The sequence below is a fragment of the Cyprinus carpio genome, chromosome B5 (genome assembly GCF_018340385.1).
Source record: "Cyprinus carpio isolate SPL01 chromosome B5, ASM1834038v1, whole genome shotgun sequence".
In the NCBI taxonomy this organism is placed as follows: Eukaryota; Metazoa; Chordata; class Actinopteri; order Cypriniformes; family Cyprinidae; genus Cyprinus; species Cyprinus carpio.
This window is the reverse complement of record NC_056601.1, coordinates 37,065,682-37,091,615: the sequence shown is the minus strand read 5'-3', so window position 1 is coordinate 37,091,615 and position 25,934 is coordinate 37,065,682. Positions and strand designations below refer to the sequence as shown.

Genomic DNA, 25,934 nt, shown 5'->3' with positions numbered 1-25,934 from the left:
AAATTTTGACGGAACTTTGTAACACTGCCAAAAGCCCACGAACTTTATGAACAAAAACTAAATCGTTGGGACTAAACCCAGTGCTTTCGTGCACAACCTCACGTGCAGCCAGTAGTAACCAGGGCAAACCCTCCTCCCAATCTCTGTCCAACTGCACACAATAAGCACGAAGAAGAGACTTCAACGTTTGATGAAATCTCTCCAGTGCTCCCTGGCTTTGCGGATGATGCACACTAGCAAGATTATGTTTGATTTTAAGCTGTTTTAAAACCTGTTGGAAGAGATAAGAGGTAAGGTTTGTACCCTGATCACTTTGAATGATTTTAGGAATGCCAAAAAATGACATGAATTGTGACAAAGCTCTTACAATTGATCGCGATGTAATTGTTCGCAATGGATAGGCCGAAGGAAAACATGTAGCCAAACACATGACCGTAAGCAAATATTTGCTTCCCGATTTTGAAGGTGGCATAGGGCCCACGCAATCAACAATAAGATGTTCAAAGGGATTACAATCAGCAGAAATTGGATGTAATGGAGCTGGTTTCAGTTTTTGATTTGGCTTACTGGTTACCTTACAAACGTGACATGACCGTATGTAGGTTTAAATATTGCTCTTTAAACGTGGCCAAAAAAAAAATACTGCAAAACATGATCATAGGTCTTACACACCCCAGAATGACCCGACTTTTCGTGTGCAACCTCCAACACGCCATGCCGAAATTTTGTGGGAACCACTACCTGAACAATAGGATCTCCCACAAAATTCTCACCATGCGGACTCCATTTCCTCAGCAACAACCCCATCTTGTACAAAATAGCTTCTAGCCTTATCTGGTACGTCGCCATCCTGAAGTGCAGTGGTAAACAGCTCATCCAAAGTGGAATCTAACTGTTGTTCTTTACTCAGCTCATCTGCAGACAGAGGAAAAGGCAGAGTAGACAAATCAGGTACAGGCAAAAAAAACGTGCTGTGCCTTTAACTCACTTCTTTCTTGAGGCTTCAAATACTCCATACTTTTAGCCATAGCGCGAGTTACAACACCCACAGGGTCTACCACCATTTCGTGCTCACTCAACTCTCCACTAGATGAAACCATTTGGCCACACCCTGTCTCCTGCTAATTTGTTTCCCAAGATAAGGTGTACACCCTCAATTGGTAAAGCAGGACGCAAACCCACTACTACTTCCCCAGTCACCAAATCAGAGTGAAGCTTAACCTTATGAAGAGGAACTGTTAATGTATTTAAGCCCATACCTCGAACTAAAACACTATTACCAGTTTCAGATTGCACCGAAAACGGCAAAATGGACTCTAAAATGAAAGAATCCATAGCTCCTGTGTCACGTAGAATTCTGACAGGAACTTCAACTCCTTCTGACAATGACACTCGACCTTCTGTAATAAAAGGAGCACAAGTGGACAAATAATCATTAAACAGTTTATTCTCAGACTCAGCACCACTTGAATGAACAGAATTTGCAACTGCAGCAGGCTTAAACTTATTTACATCAATCTGTTTTTTTTTTCTCTTTAAGTCTAGGGCAGTCCCCTTTCCAATGGCCTTTTCCCCGACAGTAATTACAGATTTTAGATGGATCAAACTTCCCTGAAGAAAAGTAACCACCCTGAGAACCAGCATATGTAACGCGATTCGCGGCAACTTCACGTGTTCTCCAATCAGCAGCAGTGGTTTTTATGAGTGAGCACAAAGTCATCAGCCAACAATGCTGCCGCCTCAGGAGACTCAATTTTGTGCTCACTGATATACATCGCAATTGGATCAGAAACAGAAAGTTTAAACTGTTCAACTATAATCAATTCAAGCAGTTCCTCAAACGTTTTGGCCTTAAGCGACGCACACCAATGAGTAACATGTCGTCTTAAATCTTGCACAAACTCCAAATGAGTCTGTCCCTGCTCCTTTTTACAAGACCTAAAACGTTGTCGATATGTTTTCTGGTACACACTCATATGCTTTCAAAACGGCAAATTTAACGGGTTTCATAATCTCTACAGTCACCTGTACTCAAAGCAGCAAAAGCTAACTGCGCCTTACCAACCAATACACTCTGTAGTAACAGAACACAATCGGTTTTAGACCAACCTTGTAACACAGCAACACGTTCAAGCATAGTAAAAAAACATCCGGATCAACCTCATTAAATTTAGGAACAAGTTTTTAAGCTTTGATTCAGTGGAAACTTCTCACTCTCACCAACAGTTGACCCAACGTCACCAACTTTTACCTTCTTCAATGAGCTTCAGTTTTAAAAACTGCAAGTCCATCTTTGCTTTATCTAATTCCATTTTATCACGCTCCGACTTCTGCTTTTTTTTCTCATGTTCCATTTGTAACAATAATAACTCTTTTTGCTGGTCAAAAGTTAAAGCAGACTGTATAGTCAAACTTTTTACGTGCTGGTCACTTTCACTCATTTCAGCTATCAGAACTTTCTTATCAACCAGTTTATTTTTTAACTCAGTTTTAATGCTACTTTCTTTTATGCTCTTATCGCTAAGTTTTACTTCATAATATTCAGCGATTTTCAAAAGTTGTTCTTTTGTACACTTATTTAACAACACGTGCGACGGCGATTCAACAAATCGGTCAATATCAGCCATAAGCAAATAAACCACAGACTGAAAGTATTCAAATGTGCAATCAAATACTTGGAAATTAACCCACTATCTAACTCTTAAAAATCTACCTACTTAACTAAAACCTAATCTTCATGTGGATACTGGCGGGGGGGAATTAAGCACACAAGCCCAGTGGGTGGAACTGCAACTGGTTAAACCAGCGACAATTCTCAACACCATGGAAATGCTCCCGAGACAACCGCTACTGCCCACGTTCACCACAACACTACAAAAATAACAAAACCCGATATGTTTCAAAGGAAACACACCGCTAAACCTAACAGGGATAAATTCCAAGTCAAAACAAACACTATTGCACAAAGGAAACTTACCAGTCGGAGGATTCAAACAACGACCAAACAACTGCACAAAATGCTTTCAGATGTCCCAAAGCACCTATCGAACAAACAAAGTATGGTAGTATTCAAATGTCAGTAATGGCGTCCTAAGGGTATGTGTGAGAATGTAATGTGCTGTGCTGTGTGCTGTGCTGTGCTGTGCTGTGCTGTAGTCTCATGATGTATGCAAAAAGAAACATTATCAAACCATAACAAAAAGCAATCAAGTTGGCCGCCCACGCCCTCTGCCATCAAGCTTGCTTCTCTTAAAGAGGCAAGGCAAATTGGGCACAGGTGTCACGGATGCAACCAGGTTACGGGGGGCGGAGTCATCAGTCTTCTACTGGGAAAAAAACCAATGAATACCCAGGTCGTCACACAGATTTTCAAAAAGTTCTCAGCCAAATATTGTCCTATCCTAACAAATTTGAAGAATTGACACTTATGACTGGTTTTATGGTCCAGGGTCAAATATGAAAGAACTTTTCATAGATTTACAATGTTATTTATTATGGCAATGCAACATTTCTGTTTGTAAAAAAGGGTTCAGCATCTCCTATAGTAGACTTATAGGTTACATATGCCTACAGAAGTATTACATTTTTTAAATTGAGAAAGAACAAACCAACCTAGTGATAAAAACTGATGGATATCTCCAAAAAGGACGTACTTCAAGTTTTAATTGGAACATTTCTCTCTAAACCAGCAGTCATACTTATTTTAATAAGGCCACTCATGAGAATGAAATGGTGAATCTCTATTGATTCTCTTAATAAAGTCTGTTACTGTAAAAATGTCCTATGAAGCTCCATTTGAGCCTCAGATCCTTATTAAGAGAAAAAACTGAATGTCTCACAACTGTCTCCCTATAATACAATAACATGATGTGTGTTTTCTGTAGATCGATGAGCACACACTCACAGAGCAGCGGAAGCAGCACAATAAAGACCCATTTCCCATCTACGCAGTGATCGACAAGCAAAGCAAACAGAGCAATGACGGAGGTCTGCTTGTGATGCATGAAAAGTGATGAAATGTTAATGTGTTCTTGACAGTAGTTACATGGACATGTGTTCTGTCTGCAGACCCCTGGTTTGAGATCAATCCATATGAAGCAGGTTATTCCCTCTCTGGAGTGTTTGTGGACACCGGCGACTTTGGGAGCCAGTTTCACAAAGGCTCAAAGATAAAACATCAGGATGAATTTGACATGCTGTACCTGCAAGGTAAAAAACTTTGTCACAGAGGAGTTCAATATTTGGGTAACACTTTCTTTGAAATATCAATTTACATAGCTTAATACTGTCATAATCATGGACTTCTGTTCTTAGTTTCCTTATTTGGTCATGTTCCTTTTCTTGTTTAGTTAATTAATTAGCCCCACACCTGTTTATGTTTTCCCACTGATTACATTCACTATTTAAAGTCTGTGTTCCCCTTTATTCCTTGGTCTGCTATTGATGTTAGATTATTTGGATGATGTGTTTGGATGTGGCCTTTTTTCTCCTGAGGATCATTAAAGGAACTATTTTTGTTATCTCCTTCGTCGTGCGATTACTTACACACCAACACGTGTGACAGAATAGCCGACCTAAAAGTGAGTTAGTTTAGCAGTGTTTTTCTTTCTTTCTTGTTTTGTTTTTACCCTCTCCCGGAATGGCAATCCCAGCAGTCCTACTCCTGTGCCTGGAGCAACCGGACAATTCTCTGGAGGACCATACCAGGGATTTTTCGATCTGGCGTGCCTTACAGACTTCCCAGACCACTCACTCTGTGCATTCTATTATGCCAGCCTGAGCGAGCGGATGTAAGGCACGCCTACCAGGGAACGGTCCCAAAGAGGATTTCGCCACTTTCATGGAGTGGGTGCGGGAGAATAACGGATCACAGTTCACCGTCTGCCCCGCTGAGGAGGATATCTCCAGCCCCACTCCCGAACCAGAGACCAGCCAGCTGTCATCCCGCTGTGCGGAGCAAGTGCTACAGCCCACCACAGAGCCCAAGCCGGACATGATTACAGAGCCAATCATCGCCCCGGAGCTAGGACTCGAGAGCGCGACTGACCAGGTGTGTGAGCTGGCAACACCGTGCATCGTGGGAGTACTGGTGGAGATTGAGGGCTTGGAGGGAGGCCCCGCCCACAATCCTGCTGCTGAGGGTGAGCTGCCACTGGTCACTGGACTATATACAGAGGAACTTGTGGACATTTTTGAAATGGATTTAATAGACTGGTTTGGGGAGGTAACGCTGTGTCTCCGCTGGTTCCGCCCAGCCCTGAATCTCCTGTGTCTCCGCTGGTTCCGCCCAGCCCTGAATCTCCTGTATCTCCGCTGGTTCTGTCCAGCTCAAGTCCTCCTGTGTTCCCTCCCAGCCTCCCTCTTCCACCTCCTCCTAAACCAGCCAGTTCCTCAGCTCCATCTCTGCTGGTGCCTGTCAGTCCCTCAGCTCACCCTCAGTCAGCGCCATCTGGGTGCTCTGACCCGCCTCGGGACTTCCAGTCTCCAGCTCCGCCTTGGTGTGAGGATCCCCTGTCTCCGCTTCCAGCCTTCGAGTCCTGGACTCCACCTCGGTCCTTCGACCCATCGGCTCCGCCTTGGCTCCAAGCTCCCTGGTCTCCAGCGTGGCCCGTCATCCCCACCAGCTCCACCAGGTTCCCTCATCCCTCCGGCTCCACCTTGGTCAGTCGTCGACCATCCCCCGCCTCGGGACTCCACTCCTCTAGCTTCGCCTCGTCACTAAATCCCTTCGGCTCTGTCAGGCTCCTCCTTCCCTCCGGCTCCACCTCCATCCTCAGTTGCTCCTGCTCCGCAGCGGTCTTCCGGAGCCCCGCCTCCTGGCTGGCCTCTGGATTTCCATCTGGCTCCCCCTGCTCCGGGCTCCTCCCTGGCTTCTCTCTCCATCCACTCCACCCTGGTACAATGGTCTATTCTCCCTCTCCATTGCCTGCCCCTTGCCTGCCCCCAAGCCCGCCTCCTGAACCCCCACCCTCCCACCACTCTGGACTATTTTCTGTCGTGCGGTGCGGGGGACGAACCATTCCAGGAGGGGGCGAACTGTCACAATCATGGACTTCTGTTCTTACTTAGTTTCCTTATTTGGTCGTGTTCCTTTTCTTGTTTAGTTAATTAATTAGCCCCACACCTGTTTCTGTTTCCCACTGATTACATTCACTATTTAAAGTCTGTTCTCCTTTATTGGTCTGCTATTGATGTTAGATTATTTGGATTTGTGTTTGGATGTGTCCTTTTTTTCTCCTGTGGATCATTAAAGGAACTATTTTTGTTATCTCCTTCGTCATGCAATTGCTTACACACCAACACATGTGACAGAATAGCGGACCTAAAAGTGAGTTAGTTTAGCAGCGTTTTTTCTTTCTTTCTTGTTTTGTTTTTACCCTCTCCTGGAATGGCAATCCCAGCAGTCCTACTCCTGTGCCTGGAGCAACCGGACCATTCTCTGGCTAAAAGTGGGCTTTTTCGATCTGGCGTGCCTTACGGACTTCCCAGACCGCTCACTCTGTGCATTCTATTATGCCAGCCTGAGCGACTGGTGTAAGGCACGCCTACCAGTGAACGGTCCCAAAGAGGATTTATGTACGGTATGTACGGTATACTGTCCATGTTGAGTAAAGTTATTGTATCATCATCAAAGTAGTCCATGTGACATCAGAGGGTCAGTTAGAATTTGTTGAAGCATCGAATATACATTTTGCTCCAAAAATAACAAAAATTACAACTTTATTCACCATGGACTACTTTGATGATGTTTTTATTACTTTTCTGGACATGGACAGTATACCGTACATACATTTTCAATGGAGGGACTGAAAGGTCTCAGACTAAATCTAAAATATCTTAAACTGTGTTCTGAAGATGAACGGAGGTCTTACAGGTTTGGAACGACATGAGGGTGAGTCATTAATGACATAATTTTCATTTTTGGTTAATACGGTGAGGCTCTGTCCACCAGAGGTCATTCCACCTGATCTTCCTCTCCACAACTTGCTCCCATCTCGTCCAGGCGCCTTGCTGTCTCATTTCCACTGCTCTGCTGGTCCTCTCCTCCTCCACGGCTGCTCTCACATCGTGCTGGACCAATTGCGTCCTCTCCTTCCCCCGAGCCTTGTCGGGGGGGGTGGGGGTTGTGTTATAGTTCCCAGTCCAGCCCTTCCTTTGGCCACTGTTCCCACTAGGACTCCATGACATAGCTGTGATTCTGCTTCATCCACTGCATCCTCTGCTCTCCACTTCCTGCCGGTCCTGACTGCTACCCCTGCTCCGGAGACCTTGGGGTCTGATGACTCATGGAGTTGCAGCACCTCTCTTGCACGTGAGACTTTGAACTTCTTCTCAAGGTATTTTAAGGGGAGTGTAAGCTTGCCTGAGTTCCCATATAGGGCGATGCTGCTCAAGCTCCTTGGCAGTCCTAACCATCTCCTCAGGTAGCCGCTAACTCTTCTTTCCAGATCTGAGATCGTAGTGATCGGAAACTCATAGAGGAGCAATGGACACAGTATCCTTGGCAGAATCCCATGTTGATAATTCCACGCCTTGAATTTTCCTGGATGGCCTGACTTGTCAACATCCTTGAGCCATACTTCCAGCTCCTCACAAGTGCTCTTGATGGAGGCTGTGTCCCTGAGGCTGATATCAAAGAACTTCCCCAAGCTCTTGATCGGCTTCTCGCAGATGGTAGGAATTGGTGTTCCTGCAATGAAGAATCGAAACTTGTCCACCACTCTGCCCTTTTTTAAGACAAAGGATCTTGATTTTGCAGCTTTTATTGACATCCTGGCCCACCCCATCACCCTCTCCAGCCCCGCCAGGATCCACCTGCCTCCAGGCATTGACTCGGTGGTCACTGTCAGATCGTCCAAGAAGGCGCGAATTTGCGGTTGGTGGATCCCAGACTTAGACTTGGGACCTCTGCATTCTGGTTCAGCCGATTTCACCAACATCTTCATTGCCAGAGCAAAAAAGGATCACTGAGGTGGTGCAGCCTGTGATGATTCCCACCTCCAATCTGTGCCAGTCTGATATTATTGATCCTGTGGGGGCTCTCAGGCTGGAAAACGCTGTAATAGTCCAGGATGAGTTATCTTACAACGACTGGGACATGGTGCCTCTTCAGGGTTTCAAGGACCAGTTTGTGGGGCATTGAGCAAAGGCATTGGTCAGATCTAGCCACAGCACCACTAGGTCTCCCTTGTTCTCCCTTGCATCTCTGAGGAGCTGTGTGACCATGCCCATGTGCTCTAAACACCCTGGTGTGCCCGGGATGCCACCTTTCTGCACAGAAGTGTCTATATACCCATTCTTGAGGAAGAACTAAATTTTCCCTTCAACACTGAGCAGCAAGATGATACGGAACTGGCTGATGTTCTTGGAGTCATCCTCTTTTGGGATCCACACTCCTTCTGCAACTCGCCACTGCTGCGCTGCTTTTCCTCTTCTCCAGATTACCTTCAACATCTTCCAAAGCCGATGCAGTAGCTTGGGACAGTGCTTGTTGAACTTGTAGGGTGTTCCGCTTGGTCCTGGTGCAGACCTTGACCTTGCTTTCTGCACCACTTCCTGAACTTCTTTCAGGAGTGGCTCCCTCAGATCGAAGGCCTCCGTAGCCTCTGGTGGTGTTATCACAGCCTTGCACTGCCCTAGCTCCTGGTCTCGCATAGGGTTGCTGAAGGTGTCTTGAAAGTATTGGTCGACTTCTTCCTTTGTACAGGCCAGTCGTCCACTGCGTTTCTGCCCGAGGACCTCTTTTATAAAGCCAAAAGTGTTGTTGAGGAAAGCGGCCCGCTTCTTGGCCCTTTCCTTCCTTCGTCTACTGTAATGTTCGGCTCTGCGTAGAATTAGGAGCCTCTTCCTGAGCATTTGACGGAGTCCTGCAAGTGCTGCCCTTTCCTCTTCACTGGCTTCCTTGTGTTGTTTCTTTAAGGTTTTCAGCTCTTTCCTGATGTTATGGATCTTGATTGCCCTCTGGTTCTTGATGTAAGGCAGCTTCACTCCCCTCTCCTCCTCCACACCAAACCTCTCTGCAGCCATACTCACTATGATAGTCGTCATAGTCTGCAATCTCTTCTCAACATCCCCTTTGGCTGTTGCTTCCAACACCTTGTCTACATCCTCATCAATCTTCTGCCACTCTGTTTTAAAGGCTTGGGGCAACCTGATCCTTCTCTTCTCGGACTTCCTGGTTGAAGGGATTGTTTGCATCACTTGGAGGCTCTGGGGCTCTGTGGGGTGCTTCTGGGCTCGGCTCCTCTTCTGTCTCACCAAAGTGCCAGACCTATGCATTGTGATGCTTGCTGTCGCTCCTTGCACTTCATCCTTGTTTGATGGATCTTAAGGCTCTTCTCATTCTTGCAGATCTTTCCACACAAGCATTCTCTGCTCGTCATCAACGTTCGTCCATTGCTGATGGTCGTTAATCATGAATCTGTCCGGTTAACCTTGAATCTGTCCGGCTGAGGTGCTCCTAACACCCCCCCCTGGCTCCCCTGGGGGTATATTTCCTGTCTTTGTTCCGTAGCTTCTTTGGTTCCTTCTTCACAGAAGGTGCGGTTAGGAGTGCTAACCCGTGCCGCCCCGGTTGCCGTCTTCCCGAGCTGCCAACTGTCTCTCCAGCTGTCACCAACCTGTTCTTGGTCATCAACCAGCCTTTCTTGGTAGTCACTTGACCTCAGAGCATCATATATTCTAGAAATTGTTTTATATAATGGTTTATCAGAGTAGCAGAGTTGCTCAATAACTGTACGTTTTTGATTTGACCCTTAAACAGTTTGTAATTGCAAATAACTAAAGAATTCTTTATTACCAGAAGAATTCTCAAAACACATTGAGAGCTATCTATTCCCCAAATAAAGGTGTTTAAAGGGGAAAAGCATTGTCTATAAAATAATAACATTTATTACAAATTACAAATTTATTAAATAAATTACAAATTGCCATGAGACACATCCTTGTTGCTTAAAAAGGTCAATAATACAAAATCTCAGCAGTTTATTTTGCAAGTGTTGATGTTGTGTTTTTCTGCAGCTCTTTGTGGCAGCGCTTTAGGGGATGAAGTGGATATTAAGAAAACCATGTGGCAAAAGATAAAAGGTGAAATTTTTTTCTGAGGACTGAATTTTTGCTTTTTTTTTATTTAAAGTCAACAGTTATTTTATTACCATCCTTTTAATGTTTTTCAGCTTTCTTTCAAAACGAAACAACACTTGAGGCAATGAGGGAGGGTAAATCATTTCTTACTGCTTTTATTTAAGTGGCTATTTTTAATTAAGAACTTAAGTATTTTTAAGTACAACATTTTATTTGAATATAATGCTTCTGGTTGTGGGAAAACTGATATTGTAACATCATAAATTTGAATGTGGAAAAAGCGTTTTGTTTTTTGCAATATGTTCATCTTTATTCAATATATGTATTGACAGAAGAGCGTGAGAGAACAGATAAAGCGACGAGAAAAGAGAAGAAAACAGAAGCAATAGAAGCAGATACAATCTCAGATGCTTCAGATGATCCTATCTCCCCGCCTCTAGACGAATGTCACCGGGCATTCATGGATCTTGTGAACATGAATCTCTCTGTTTTGAATGGCGAAAATCCTTCTGGTTTTGATAAATCCATCAGAACAAATTTGAACGGTAAAGCATTATACATCACAGTGAGAACCTTCTGTTTAATGACAACAGATTTGTGAAGAATTCTTGGTATTTAAAATGAAAGCCATAGTCAAAACTCTCTAACCAATAGGCCACAACTTCCCTCTCTTACTGCCTAGGCGGAGCTCTGGAGAGCGGAGGCTTCAGCAGAACGACTCTCTAAAACAAGAGAAGACCTGGCTACACTCAGCACCAGAGGCAGTTAGCGAGGCTCAAAGAAAGAGCCTACACTCATATCACTGCCCATGACAGAGCTCTTAAGAGTGAAGGCTTCAGCAGGATGACTCTCTTGAACGAGAGGAAGCCTAGCACTCAACCCTATTGGAGAAAACTCTTAAGAGTGGAGGCCCTCAGCATGACGACTCTCTAGAACGAGAGGAGACCTGACTACACTCAGCGCTAAAGACAGTTAGCGCAAGGCTCACAAAAGAAGAGGAGCCTACCTACCAATAGTACTGTCCAAGTGGAGCTATTGAGAGTGGAGGCTTCAGCAGAATGACTCTCTTAAATGAGAGGAAACCTACACACTCAATCCTAGTTTGAGTTCTTAAGAGTGGAGGCCTCAGCATAACAACTCTCTTAATCAAGAGGAGGCCTGACTACACTCAGCGCTAAAGACAGTTAGCGAGGCTCACAAAAAGGAGCATACATACCAGTAGTAATGTCTAAGTGGAGCTCTGGCGAGTGAAGGCTCCAGCAGGATGACTCTCTAAAATGAGAGGAAACCTAACAACGCTCAACCCTGGTAGGAGAGCTCTTAAGAGTCGAGGTCTCAGCATAACAACTCTCTAAACCGAGAGGAGACCTGGCTACACTCAGCGCAAGAGGCAGTTAGCAAGGCTCAAAGAAAGCGCCTACAACTCATATCACTGCCCATGACGGAGCACTGAAGAGCGAAGGCTTCAGTAGGATGACTCTCATAAATGAGAGGAAGCCTAGCACTCAACCCTCCTAGAGAAACTCTTAAGAGTGGAGGCCTTAGCATGACGACTCTCTAGAGTGAGAGGAGGCCTGACAACACTCAGCGCTAAAGACAATTAGCGAGGCTCACAAAAAGAAGGAGCCTTTAAACCAATAGTGCTGTTTAAGCGGAGATATAAGGAGCGGAGGCTTCAGCAGGATAACTCTTTTAAACGAGAGGAAGCCTAACAACACCCAACCTAGTTGAGGAGCCCTTAAGAGTGGAGGTCTCAACATAACGACTCTCTAAAACGAGAGGAGACCTGACTACTAAATGCTAGACACAATTAGTGAGGCTCACAATAGAGCCTACATACTAATGGTTCTGTCTAAGCGGAGCTCTAGGAAGCGGAGTACACTGCCAATGACTCAAGAAGCTAGAGTACTAAGCTAGGAGTACTAACCATGCTCCTAAGTGTCATAATCGGTACAAAGGCCCTCAGATGAGGGGAGTACTCGGAAGCTTGCCTGAAGAGCGACTCCTCAAGGAGGCCCAAAAGAGCCTAACAACCAAGCAGCCACAGAGCTCTGTTTGAGAGAGCACTAGGAACTGTGATCTCAGCATAGCAACCCTCAAGGGAGGGGAGCTACCAGGCTCAAGCATCAAAACCTGGGCTGAGAGGATGAGGAGGCTCAGAGGAGGCACAAATAAGAGCCTAACAACTAAGAGCCTAACAACTTTTTTTACACCAAGTCAGGAGCCTCCTTCATCAATGTAATGTAGATTAGCCACATTATACACAGTTCCTTTGTAAAAAATAGAAACAAAAAGGAATCTGGAAGAAAAAGCATTCCTTGTCAGATTCCTTTCATGCCCCGCCTACAATCCCCGCGATCGGCCTGAATAACTGCCTCGGCACCCACGAGACCCGAAACGCGGGTGAGAGACGCTAAATTCTCAAAAAGAATTAGGCATTCTCAATGCAATCACATCTCGCAGTGTGGCTATCTCTCATCTGAGAGCCGTACACACTCTGTTTCAAACACTTAATTCCCTCAAGAATCGGGCAAGAACAGAAACCGCCGCGAATGCATCGCATTAAGCTTGTTCAACTCCCCCGAGAGGAAGTTGAACCAGGAATGCAAGAGTAGTTCCAGGAATGCAACAGTGAGCACATCCTTCTCTCTCGTGAGTCAAACAAATATGTGCTTCATACACAAAGTCTCTTGAAGACAAAAAAGAGGATGATGTGTTTTACAGGTGCCCTTTTATATCTGCAGTCGCTCATTTGCTTACGTCATAGGCCTCCGCCTGCCAATGTCAAGTTCATTGTCATCATTTCATTCATGCTTCAGACACCGGTCACGCTGACAGCGTTCCCATAGCATACAATGTTTTTTTTGATATTTATTTAAATATACCCCAGCGACTTAAGACTGCTTTTGTGCTCCAGGGACACATATGTATTAGGGGTGCATGATATATATCGGCCTATGATTAATGCGCATCTCGTCAGTAAAGCCTGTTATCTGATCAGCGGTAACGTAGCGGTAACGGAGACGTTGTTAACTGACATGCTGCGCAATTCCAAGCTGATAGTGAACATGGATTTGCGCAGCTTGTCAGTTAACAACAGCTCCGTATAGTAACACCTGCTCTATGTGAAATCACGCACCTGATGGAATTTATCGCTGATTAGATAATCCGCTATACTAACTAGATTCGCGTTAATCATCGGCCGATATATATCATGCACCCCTAATATGTATATATAAACTATAAATAGTTTATATAACTATTTTATATCCATATAAAATATATAACTATAAAATATATAATAAAATATATGGAATAGGTAACATTAACAATAATATGTAATAATAACACAATCCATGTCTAGTCCTGTTTTCTTACAGACCTCTCTGGAGGCAAAAGGCCGCTGATTTCTACAATGGAAACACTGGAAACTGCTGATATAAGACCAGAAAAACAGTATATAAACCGTTTCACCATGGAAGTGTGTGAATATTTGAGTAGTCAGATCCAAAATTGGCTATTTGGTAAGTTGAGCTGTCTATAATTTCCAAACAAATAGGTCTAAATTTAAGATTTATGTAGGCTATTTGAATTGCATATAAAATTTCTATCCATTTGGATTACATAATAAACTTAAGTGATGCATAATGTCAGTCATACATAAATGATACGGGTCAAATTTTTGAATTAATACCAATGAACAGTAGCCAGGTTTAGATATTTATCAGCATTTAATTGTTTGCTTTCCATACGCACAATAAGCAGTAATGAAACAATCTAATCAAGAAGTCTACAGCCAAAATGGTTCTTGAAAACCTGAGAATCGTTTTAAGAAATGAAGAACTTTAGAAAATATATAACTGTTTTACAGATGCTGGGATAAGTATTTGTAAATGCATGGCTGAGTGGATCTGGGGAAGGAAATATAACTTCCTCCACAACATGACAGGTGAGAGAACAGACCTGCTAAAAAAACTTGCAATTCAATGAGAATAAGAAACAGACTAATTTCTTGCTGTGATCGATTAGATGAAGCAGTGCACTCCACTCTACTGCAAAGTGAGACAAGAGACTATATAGATGCCGGACTGTTGCTGAACTCACCCTACTTCTCAGACAGTGCTGAGAGAAGACCGAGACATTGACCTCATCATTTCCCTGGATTTCAGTGAAGGCGATCCTTTCATGGTATTACACACACATATAACACACACTATAATAAAAGTTAAAGAAATAGAGCACCTAGAAATCATCATTTACTAAATAATACTAATAAAAAAAAAGTTAGCCCTGGCTACTTTGGCACATGTATGGTGTAGGGTTAGCGTAGCTGTAGGTTAATTCCCTTATTAAAATTCACTACAAATAAAACCAAAAAACTATGGTTACTAGTTAAACCATGGTGACCACAAATTAACCATGATTTGGCTACAGTAACAATCGTTTAACCGTGGTATTTGTAGTAAAACTGTGGCTATACAAAAAAAAGCTACAGGGTCTGTGATGAAACTGTCATCAACATTGACTTAGCTTTTCAAATAGCAAGAACTCAGACATTTAAAATGTTTTAAAAGCGACCCAATGATGGCTTTTTTCTTACTAAATGGTATTTTAGCATAGCACGCAAATTATAATGTTTTACCTGATCAGACTTGCGATGTTACAAACTTATTTAAAGTTGTTAATTTTAAAAACAATTATTAGTCAAAACAACAGCAACAGATAGCACACTCACATTTGCGCAGATGCTGCAAAACACATTCATCCTTATTTTTCCGAAAGACGCATGCATTATTTCTGAACTGCTAGAGCACCTAGGGACCGTAAAGCTTGTATGTTGTTTTGATTTAGTACAGTTCTCAATAAGCTATTTCACATAACAGATGTTTGCATACAGTACAGGTACATCTCAATAAATTAGAATGTCGTGGAAAAAGTTAATTTATTTTCAGTAATTAAACTCAAACTGTGAAAGGTGTGTGTTAATTAAATTCAATTCACACAGACTGATGTAGTTTAAGTCTTTGGTTCTTTTAATTGTGATGATTTTGGCTCACATTTAACAAAAACCCAACAAATCTCGACAAATTAGAATACTTCATAAGACCAATAAAAAAAAAATAATAATAATTTTTAGTGAATTGTTGGCCTTCTGGAAAGTATGTTCATTTATTGTACATGTACTCAATACTTGGTAGGGGCTCCTTTTGCTTTAATTACTGCCTCAGTTCGGCGTGGCATGGAGGTGATCAGTTCGTGGCACTGCTGAGTGGTATGGAAGCACAGGTTTCTTTGACAGTGGCCTTCAGCTCATCTGCATTTTTTGGTCTCTTGTTTCTCATTTTCCTCTTGACAGTACCCCATAGATTCTCTCTGGGGGTTCAGGTCTGGTGAATTTGATGGGCCAGTCAAGCACACCAACACCATGGTCATTTTACCCAACTTTTGGTGCTTTTGGCAGTGTGGCCAGGTGCCAAATCCTGGTGAAAAATGAAATCAGCATCTTCAAAAGGCTGGTCAGCAGAAGGAAGCTTTAAGTGCTCCAAAATTTCTTGGTATACGGGTGCAGTGACTTTGGTTTTCAAAAAACACAATGGGCCAACACCAGCAGATGACATTGCACCTCAAATCATCACAGACTGTGGAAACTTAACACTGGACTTCAAGCAACTTGAGCTATAAGCTTCTCCATCTTTCCTCCAGACTCTAGGACCTTGGTTTCCAAATGTAATACAAATTTTGCTCTCATCTGAAAAGAGGACTTTGGACCACTGGGCAACAGTCCAGTTCTTTTCCTTAGCCCAGGTAAGACGCCTCTGACGTTGTCTGTGGTTCAGCAAATTCCTTGACACATCTGTGTGTGGTGGCTCTTGATGCCTTGACCCCAGCCTCAATCCATTCCTTGTGAAGTTCACTGAAATTCTTGAATCGATTTTGCTTGACAATCCTCATAAGGCTTCAGTTCTCTCGGTTGGTCGTGGATCTTTTTTTCCCACACTTTTTCCTTCCACTCAACTTTCTGTTAACATGCTTGGATACAGCACTCTGTGAACAGCCAGCTTCTTTGGCAATGAATGTTTGGGGCTTACCCTCCTTGTGAAGGGTGGGTGTCAATGATTGTCTTCTGGACAACTGTCAGATCAGCAGTCTTCCCCATGATTGTGCAGCCTAGTGAAGCCAAACTGAGAGACCATTTTGAAGGCTCAGGAAACCTTTGCAGGTGTTTTTGAGTTGATTAGCTGATTGGCATGTCACCATATTCTAATTTGTTGAGATGTTGTGAATAGGTGGGTTTTTTTTAAATGTGAGCCCAAATCATCACATTTAACAGAACCAAAAGACTTAAACTACTTCAGTCTGTGTGCACTGAATTTATTTAATAAATGAGCTTCATAATTTGAGTTGAATTACTGAAATAAATGTAATTTATAATAAACTTTTCCACGACATTCTAATTTGAGATGCACCTGTATAGTCCATATATGGACACATATAGACAATATTAATAACTGAATGTACACAAATAAACCAGTTCCAAAAAAATTAAAAATCCTTGTTTCTTAATGCTCATCTAGCTTTCGGAAGGTTGGTACTTTATATATTTACAAAAAAAAAAGAGCAATTTACACTGATCATTCTGGTTCAAAAGCTTTTAATGGAAGACTTTCTCTCATTCATTTCTATTGCAGACAGGAAATGATGCTGCTGAGACTTGCAAGAAACAAAGATCCCTTTCCCTGAAGTCAACGTTACCAGTGAAGACAAGACGAAACCAAAGGACTTCTATGTATTCAAAGGCCAAAACACTCCAACCGTGATCCACATCCCTCTGTTTAATGTGGTCAACTGTGGAGGCAAGTTCAGATCTTACAGCTGTCCTGAATAAACCTGAAATATCACTGAAATAAATTGTTCTGATTTAAGTGTGTTACTGTTTCTTCAGATAAAGTTGAGGACTGGAGGAAAAAATATCACACCTTTCAAGGTGCTTACAGTGCTGAGATGATCGCTGATCTTATGGACGTTGCTGGAAAAAACATCTCAAACAACAGAGAGAAACTCAAGGAGCAGATTCGAGCGGGTCATTGAGAAAAAAAAAGATTTGGGCGCTCTAAAACTTTTCTGAATAAAGACCCATTTAGACTGAATATAAACTGAATATAGAATAAAAACTGATCTGAGTAACAGTCATTTCACAGAAAATAGTTTTTTTTTTTTTTTCTTATTAATTAAATCAGCATTATTTCTGCTAAATGTGATCTGTTTTTTTTTTTTTACACAGAGATATCGTGTTTGCATGTTATTGAATATGTTCAAAATGTTCCAAAATGCGTCACTTTCATTAAGTATTAAAGAGCTGATTAAAAATCAAATCAATCATAACACAGGCTGAATTACAGCTATGATTTCTGATTAAAAATAAAAGACAACAAAACCCATTATAATCAGTGATGTTTTCTACACTGGATGCGGTGCGACAATAAAAATCCCCGACAGTAAACTGATGCTTCCTTCTGTTTATGACGTACTGGACACAAAGTTTAAATCTATTTTTATAAAACAGTTCCGGATCGTGATTCTGATTGGTTGAGAGCCGCGTTCGAAGCTGTTGTAAATTACTCTACAAACATGAACCTTTGTTTATGTTTGTGTGTTGCTCGGCAACCACTTGTTGCAACAACAAACCGTTTCTGAGGACCTACATTGTATGGCAGAAGAATAATGTTTATTATTATCATTACACTTTATTTGCTCTGTTTTATTTTGTGAAAACCTTACTACGTATATGGAATAAACGTTTTATAAAAGCAATAAGCCCTGTGAAGTCGTGGTTTACAGTGAATTTATAAACAGCTGGACTTGTACCTAACAATGCCCTTTAGCTGTTATAAATTCACTGTAAACCACGGCTTCAAACATTTATGATATTTGACAATATTCTAAACATTTATTGATTAAAATGTATGTAGTGGCAAAATTTAAAACTAATATTGTATGTTTTTTTCATCCATTTCACAAATGTATAGCTTGAAGAAAATTAAACAATAAAAACGTTGTTCACAAGTGAGATTCAAGGTTGCCGTCAAGATTCACATTTGAGCTTCATAAGGCATTACCTAGAATTAAAAAAAATAATAATAATAATTATGAAAATCTAATAGTTTAACAATTAAAACCAAACCATTTGCACACCATAATTGACAATGTATGCAATCTTAAATTTTTCGTATGCAAGCCGGTAAAGCATAAGTAGCCTTATGCAATACCCTGTTTGAGGCATGTCTGCTGTTAATGAGTATGAAGGATTTCCCCTGTTCTCACTGAAAAGGACAACGGAACAACTACCTATTTTCTGTCACACCAAGTATAGTGAGGTGCATGAGGAGAGGCTACGTAATTAATATTCAAGGAAATATCAGACTTCTAGTGTCTTGGGGTGGGTATCGTAAGGTTTTACGGTATTACTCTGATACCGATACTGTCTTATCGATGCTGGGTACTTTAATGGTTATCTGTATGGGTGTACTTTTTGAGGTTTTATAGATATATAGATCTATTCTATATTATTCGTATATATGCTGTGTGTGTGTGTTGTGTGGGGTGTTCTGTGGTGTGTGTTGTGTGCCGTGTGTGTGTGTGTGTGTGTGTGTAGTGGTGTGTGTGTGTTGGTTTGTGTTTCCTGTGAAACATTGCTTTATATTCTGAAATGTAAATGCACCAGTGTGCAACGGCATTTTGTAGTGTTTTGATACTGTGATATAAGATAAAGATACAGTAAGAAACGTGAAACAAAGAAAACAAAGCAAAACAAAAACTGACTAAATACAATAAAACAAATATACAAATGAAGGAAAAACAGTGCTTTTTCATGTTTACCCTGAAGGTCTAATAGACTTACTGTTCAGGTAAGTAATTACAGTAATAAAGTATTGCAAGTAAATTAAGTAATGACAGTTTTTACTAGGCCTATATGTATTAATAGATTAATGCTTATTTAAGCTCTAACGTAATTCAGATTAAGAGCTGTGAGTGATTTTGTCTTTGCATGTTGGTTGGTTGATTACCTGATGGCCCAAAGCTATATTAAATGTAAAGGAGTTCATGGTCAACTGAAAATCAAAAGATATGAGCGCTGCGCATTTCAAGATCAATGATCAAATACCAATTAATTTTATTGCATTGGGGCTAAGTTCAGAAGACATATGAAAATATTAAAGTCTGCACAAATATATTTTAAAAACATTAAATGAATGGTTATTTCAAATCCAGTCAACATCAGAATGCCAGTGTTTGACTGAACTATAAAAACAACATCCAGCCAACAACGAGGGTATCATTCCGCACGTGCACGAGCCTGAGTGACTTCGCGGGAGAAACAGTGCAGTGCCTTGTCAAGTTCACGCCGTCAGTTAACTCGCCACTAAATATATTTATTGTTTAGACTAAATTTAAGGAGAAAGACATGCAACATATTCGCTTTTTTTTGATTGGACATTTAGAAAGTGGTTTATGATTTGTATATCCGAAGCAAAGTGGGGTATAAGACAGTGTATAGTCAGTTTAGGCGGTCAGTAAATCAAGTGGCACATTACTTCAACCTCAGACTGAATTTAACTAAAAACGTATAATTTAAAAGGTGTAAATGTTTTTATTTAAAACGTTGATATTTATAAACAAACGTAACAACATATATAAAAACATCGAAATAAGCGATATTTGTGAGGGAAAGTTTAAGTGAAGGAAGGTGGTATTTCACCTTGTTTAATCCATAAAACACGTCTAAAATATCAAAAGCTTAGTGTTGCTCTAATGAATTTTGAGCTAATGTGTGTGTGTTGTAAATATTTTTTTTTGGTGTTTCTTGTAATGTGCAAAAGTACGGAGCCCCGCACATGACATGCAAGAAAAAATCAATAAATTGTGCGCACGCGATATTACTAATCGTTTTCCCTAAATGTACTAAACCGTGCACATGATTACTATTTGCGTTCCCTCGATTTACTATTTCGTTCACAGAAAACGCCATAATCGATTTACAAATTGTGCTCACGATTTACTAATTCGTTCCCTCGATTTGCTAAATAGTGCGGACAATTTATTTATTTTTTCTTGTTTGTCATGTGGGGGGCTCTGTAGTAAAGAATATGAATATAAATCGCGCGTCTTTCTCTCTCGTTATGCACATGTAAAAATGACCGTGAAATTTACAGAAAAACTATGTAAAAATCCATACAGAAAAGTATTGTTAAACCCCAAAACATATTTTTTTTTTTTTAATTCAACAGTGGGAATTTTGTAAACTATTAAACATAATATTTTGTTATATTTACAATTACAATATGTGATTGTAATCAAAATATTTGTTTAAAATTACAAAATTTTTTTTGGGGGGGGTAAAAAAAAAAACAGAAAATTCAAAAACAGAGAAATACTGTAAACTCATAACAAAACAATTTGTTAATTTGACATGCAAATATTGTAAAAAACTAAAGTTTTAGTCTGTTGTTTTTAAAAATACAAATAAAGTATGTATGTCACTTTACCACAAGTTTATGCTGTAGACTAATTTTAGCATGATTGAGGAAACGATGACAAATTGAGGTAATGACATTTTTTTCCACAAAAAAATAAAATAATTGTGAACGCTGAGAGGTTGCCCATCTATATATATAAAAAATATGGCTCTCAATTATAATAATATTGTTTTTAATAATTTAGGCTATTTGTTTGTAGCATATTGTACACTGTAAAAAAAAATAAGTGTCCATTTTAACTGTACAATTTTGTAAAAACGCTACAAAAAAAAGTGTTTAATAGGTTAACAGTAAAGTTCCTGTACTATATACAGGGAAAAAACTGTAAAAGATCTAACCAGACATTTCAATGTAATTTTACAGTAAAATGCTGTTAATGTTTTAACAGTTTTTTAGAAATAAAAAAAGAACAAATTCAATGTATAAATTTACAGTCAAAAAAACTGTAAACTGATATTCCCAGAATTCCCCTGTGTGACGCTCCACACATTTGAAAGTATTTTGTTTAAAATAATCATGTTTTTTTAATAGTTTTTTTTGTTTATCAGTGTACATTTGTGCTTTATGTTACATCTTCTGCTGTTTAATGAAAGTTATATTGATTTGTTTAAGTATCGTGTGTCACCATGATGGTGTGTTGTGTTCGCATGAATTACTTTGTGCACCTTCTATATATTAATATAAACTTCTGCTTGTGGCGAAGCTACTTGTGATAAACTTCGATTCTTCATGTGGCTTTCTCTTTTACCACCTGCATTATTATGGTGGTTGTCAGTATGTTAAAGGTACAAAACAGATTTTAATAGCAGTGTGCGTTGGTGGAATTTACTGGTTTACATTCAAATTTTCTTGTTTGTAAATAACAGTTTATATACTGTAAAATTTACAGTTTTTGGCCATAATTGTGTTTACAGTTTTTTCTGTATTTTTTACAAAAGTATTTCTGGCAACCACAGCTGCCAAATTAATTTTGTAAAAACTAACAGACTTTTTTTACGTTGTGACTGTAAAATTTACAGTTTTTGGCCGTAATTGGGTTTTACAGTTTTTTTTTCTGTATTTTTACAAAAGTATCTGGCCAACACAGCTGCCAAAATTATTTTGTAAAAACTACAGACTTTGTTTTTACAGTGTGCTAATACATCGACAGAACGTAACCGAAATCTATGAAACGTGTAACTTAACCCTTGTGCGGTCTTTGGTCATTTCTGACCGGTGAATTATATATTTTGAATTTTTCACCAGAATGGTAGGAAACTTGGTGACTTGGTATGTGACCACACAATTATTTATTATTATTTTTATATTGTATTTTTATGCTATTTGAGGTAACTTAGCCCGATGTAAATGTTCTATTACAAATCCAGTCAACATCAATGCTCCCTGTTGTGCACTGGGATTGTGGAATGGACATTTGTGTAAAAAAAAAATGTGTTGCAACACTTCTGTTTTTCATCAAAAATTAATATACCTGATATTGATACATTGTAAATTATTTAAAAGGCATCATTTAATTTTTTTTTTTTTTTTAATTTAAAACTTACTTTTCTTTCTCTACCAAGGTGTGGCCAAAGGCTTTCATTGGTGCTTTGTCCATCATTGGCAAGATTTCAGATGCAATCCAGTCAGTTTTTTTCCAAGGCACCCAGACTGGGCACGTGACCAGACTGCTCCACTGCAAACTACAGACTGTGTGTACTTTTCAAGACTAGGAGTTTATTTGTTTTTATTCCAGGTAATAGTTTGTAAAATGTTTAAAAGTTTTTACTACAATACCAAAATGGTGTCTTTAACTGTTCTCAGTGGCATCTTACGTTAATATTAGTCTGTTTTCCACACTCTTATTCTGAGGTGAATGTTGTCACCCAGATCCAGTCTTTATCCAGATCAGGTGGTGGATCAGCACCTATAGATTACAGCCCTTTATATCAGCAGAGGACTTTGTCAGCTAAGATGTGGGCCCCCCAGATGACAGATCCTCACCTGAAGACACTCAGTTGTCCAGTGGGACACGACCTACAAGACGCAGAACCAGTCTCTGCTCAATCTTGACCTTTGGTTGTCAGCCTAGAACTTCAACCACCATTGGGCTGTTTGTTTTTCTGGCCAGCTTATTTGGGACCAACGTGACGGATTTCACAGATCATTACTGGAAGAGAGGCTAAACTGGATGATGTCAACACTGAATCACACATGATTGACTTTAGGCGGGTAAATGACTTGTCAACGTGTCCCCTTCTACGCCCTGTATTTGACAAACTAGTTTTCTGTTTGACTCTGTTAAAGCTGAACTCTTGAACAACCAGTACTTGTATAAAGCACTATGTAAATACGGTGATTTGATTTTATATATCTGTAACACCTTGTTCATATTTTTATTTATTTCTTTATTATCAGTTATTTTTAACCTTCTGCCCTTCATTTTAAAAGGTTTTTTGTGTTTTTTTTTTTTTTTTTTTTTTTGTGTTGCTAACATGTTGTTTTGCTTGTTAGGTTTTTTCTTAGTTCATTAAAAAAAGGTTAAACTGAATTTAGCAGTTGTTTTACAGATGTAATGTTTGTCAACCTGGATGTAGGGTGACTTTTTTTTCCCTTAATTTCCAGTATGTTTAGTTGTTGTGAAAAATGTTAGAAAGGGATATTGTTATTAACAATCAAGGATGTGTTGTCAAAGTGTGTGTTTTTAAATAATCTGAGCAAACAACACCAGATTACTCATTTTTAATAATTTTTTCTTAAACTACTGTAAACTAGATATGTTTATGTAGTTCCAACAGCGATTTCTCTATGAGTCCACAATATATAAATATTAGTTTGAGGTAACACGTGAAACACATAGTAAACTGTTCAATTTTAATTGACATAAATTGCTGTAGTCTTCTACATGTTTGACCAATTTATACATTTTTAGTTGAATGGACATATAACAAACTATTTCGCTAAAGGTGAGACACCACTAAAACATACAACAAGTGCAGATAAACCACTGTGAAAGTCAGAAATTGGACTGTACATCAAAGTTTCTGTGAACTTTGTTACCTCAAGTAATATTGAGTTGAATACCTGGCTTGCAGTTTTTTACAATGTGTGTATTTGTGTTTGATCACACGTGTTCATCCTGGGGAAAGGGCGTCTCTTGTGCGGATTGTGCTTCACAAAACGTGTTATTATCAAACCAGGTCCCGCAATAAGCCACAGTAATAAAGACGGACGGCCTTTTCTTTTAACAATCAACCGATTGTGCTGAATTCTGACTACATTAAGGTTTGGGTCTTAGGAAGCGCAATGAATGCGCACCCGCCGTGCCTGTGAAGGTCAAAATCGACAATAAAAATATAAATAATAATAGCGCTAATAAAACAGCCACAGAACCTAAAGTTAAGCCAGTCCGTTTTAATTTTTAGTTTCTCTATCATGAAGCATGTGCTTTCGTGGTTGCGCGTGCCTGAGGCTCTTCGCTTCTGACTTGCGAATAGCAACAATAAGATCACGATAGCCGGTTTCCATTCAAAGTTGCGAATTGTAACTAGCGCAAAATTGGAATAATTTCCCCGCACAAAACATTTGCGTACAAGCACCGTTGCCATCACGAGTCAAAGAGAAACAAAATTCGTCACTTCCTGATACAACTGGCACCCCTTAAAAAGAAAGTAGGAGAAGCCTACTGAATATAATAATTGTCCTATATACTAATTACTTGCACCTCGGCGAGAATACGAAACACGATGAGTGCGGTATGATTGCTTTGTCGGAGTGTGGATGCTATCGGATGCTATGGGAACGCAGCTCGTTTAACAGTTCCTGGGAGGCAATTATATAGAACTCCCTTTTGATGACAAGACTTTTGCATCGGTAACATTTCAGAAGTTACAATACACCAACATTTCAGATGCCTGTGGAACAAGATCGGTCCGCTGGTTTGTCAGGATTCGTCAGCCGTACCACAGCGCAAAGTCACACAACCCGTTTGATGCGCTTGGAGGAATTTATTCTTCGCAAATACATTTCCATCTCCCATTATTCGCATTATCCCCTTTTTCTCACAAATCAAAAGCCACCTCAACCGAGCGTAAAACAACATTTTTGTTGAATTAAGGCATTCGAAATTCAGCGTTTCTCAAATCACTTCGAATTCTGATGCTATACGTCAACATGCTGCATAAAAATCAGCTGGCGACTCTGGTGAGATTTAAATTTGCATAGATCATCTCCACGATTACTCTGACAGTCGAATAACCATTAACTTCAACGTTGTAATCGAATACTCCGGTCTTTTTATAATTTAGACCCATGGACCGAATATTAAATACCGGTTTTGCGGAGTCCCACCCTTAGTCCTCAGGGACTACATTGAGTCATTCATCACTCAAACCCCCCCTTTCGGATGAATTCTAGACTTGGCAGAGTAGTTTCAGGACACCTAGCCTATATAAGAGCTCTTCTGGCCCGAAGTCAGATAAGGGCTAGCTGTCTGTGTTTTTTGAGTGTGGTATATCGAAAGACTCACGATTTACAGAAATAGTAAGTATATGTTTTAAAGCTTTATAAAATAATGTAAGGGTTATTTATTTTTTTCATGTCATTACAAATTGCATGCAACACACCGTGATTGGTGACCCTCAAACTACCAACAAAAGAGCAATGATTTGTGGAAAAATATTTAATTGTGTGGAATTCATATTCAGTGTGACAAAGTTCATCACATCTTTACACACAATTATTGAAATACTAGGGCTGGACGAATTAATATCGAATTTCTAATCCGCTATTACCATTATGGATGCCACAATTACGTAATCCTTCAAGCAATTAAAAGTCCATTTATGTTTCTCCGCACTCTTGTTTTTTTTTTTCTTTCTCACTACATGTTTTTTCTAAAGGGTGTTTTTCCATTTGTTTTAATTTTAGTTTTAGTATAATATTATAATACCATTCATATTTTTACTTTTTTATAATTTAAAGAAAAAAAACAATCCGATGAAGCCTATATATGACATTTGATGCTTAATAATATAGAAAAGCACAAAAGTTGTTTTTCAGTTAGAGTGTTTTCAGCTTGTTTATTTTCATATATAAATACTGGCATGCAGCTGCATCAAACTTGGTACAAACATCATTCAATAGTCAACTAACGGGATAATCATAATTAAGAAATCGCAATTACAATTTCAAGGGAATAAATCGACAATTATGATTCTTGTCATAATCGTGCAGCCCTAAAATATACGATAAATAATTGTATGTTTTGAAACATCTATACTGATGTTTGATCCAATAATAGACACGTTTAACAGTCTGACTCTAAAACTATAAAGA

At 39.9% G+C, this 25,934-nt stretch overlaps 1 pseudogene; it reads left to right on the top strand.

Moving 5' to 3' along the window:
* The window catches only part of LOC109049289, a 36,672-nt pseudogene extending 19,398 nt beyond the window's left edge, over nucleotides 1–17,274 (top strand).
* Nucleotides 17,275–25,934: the final 8,660 nt, after the last annotated feature.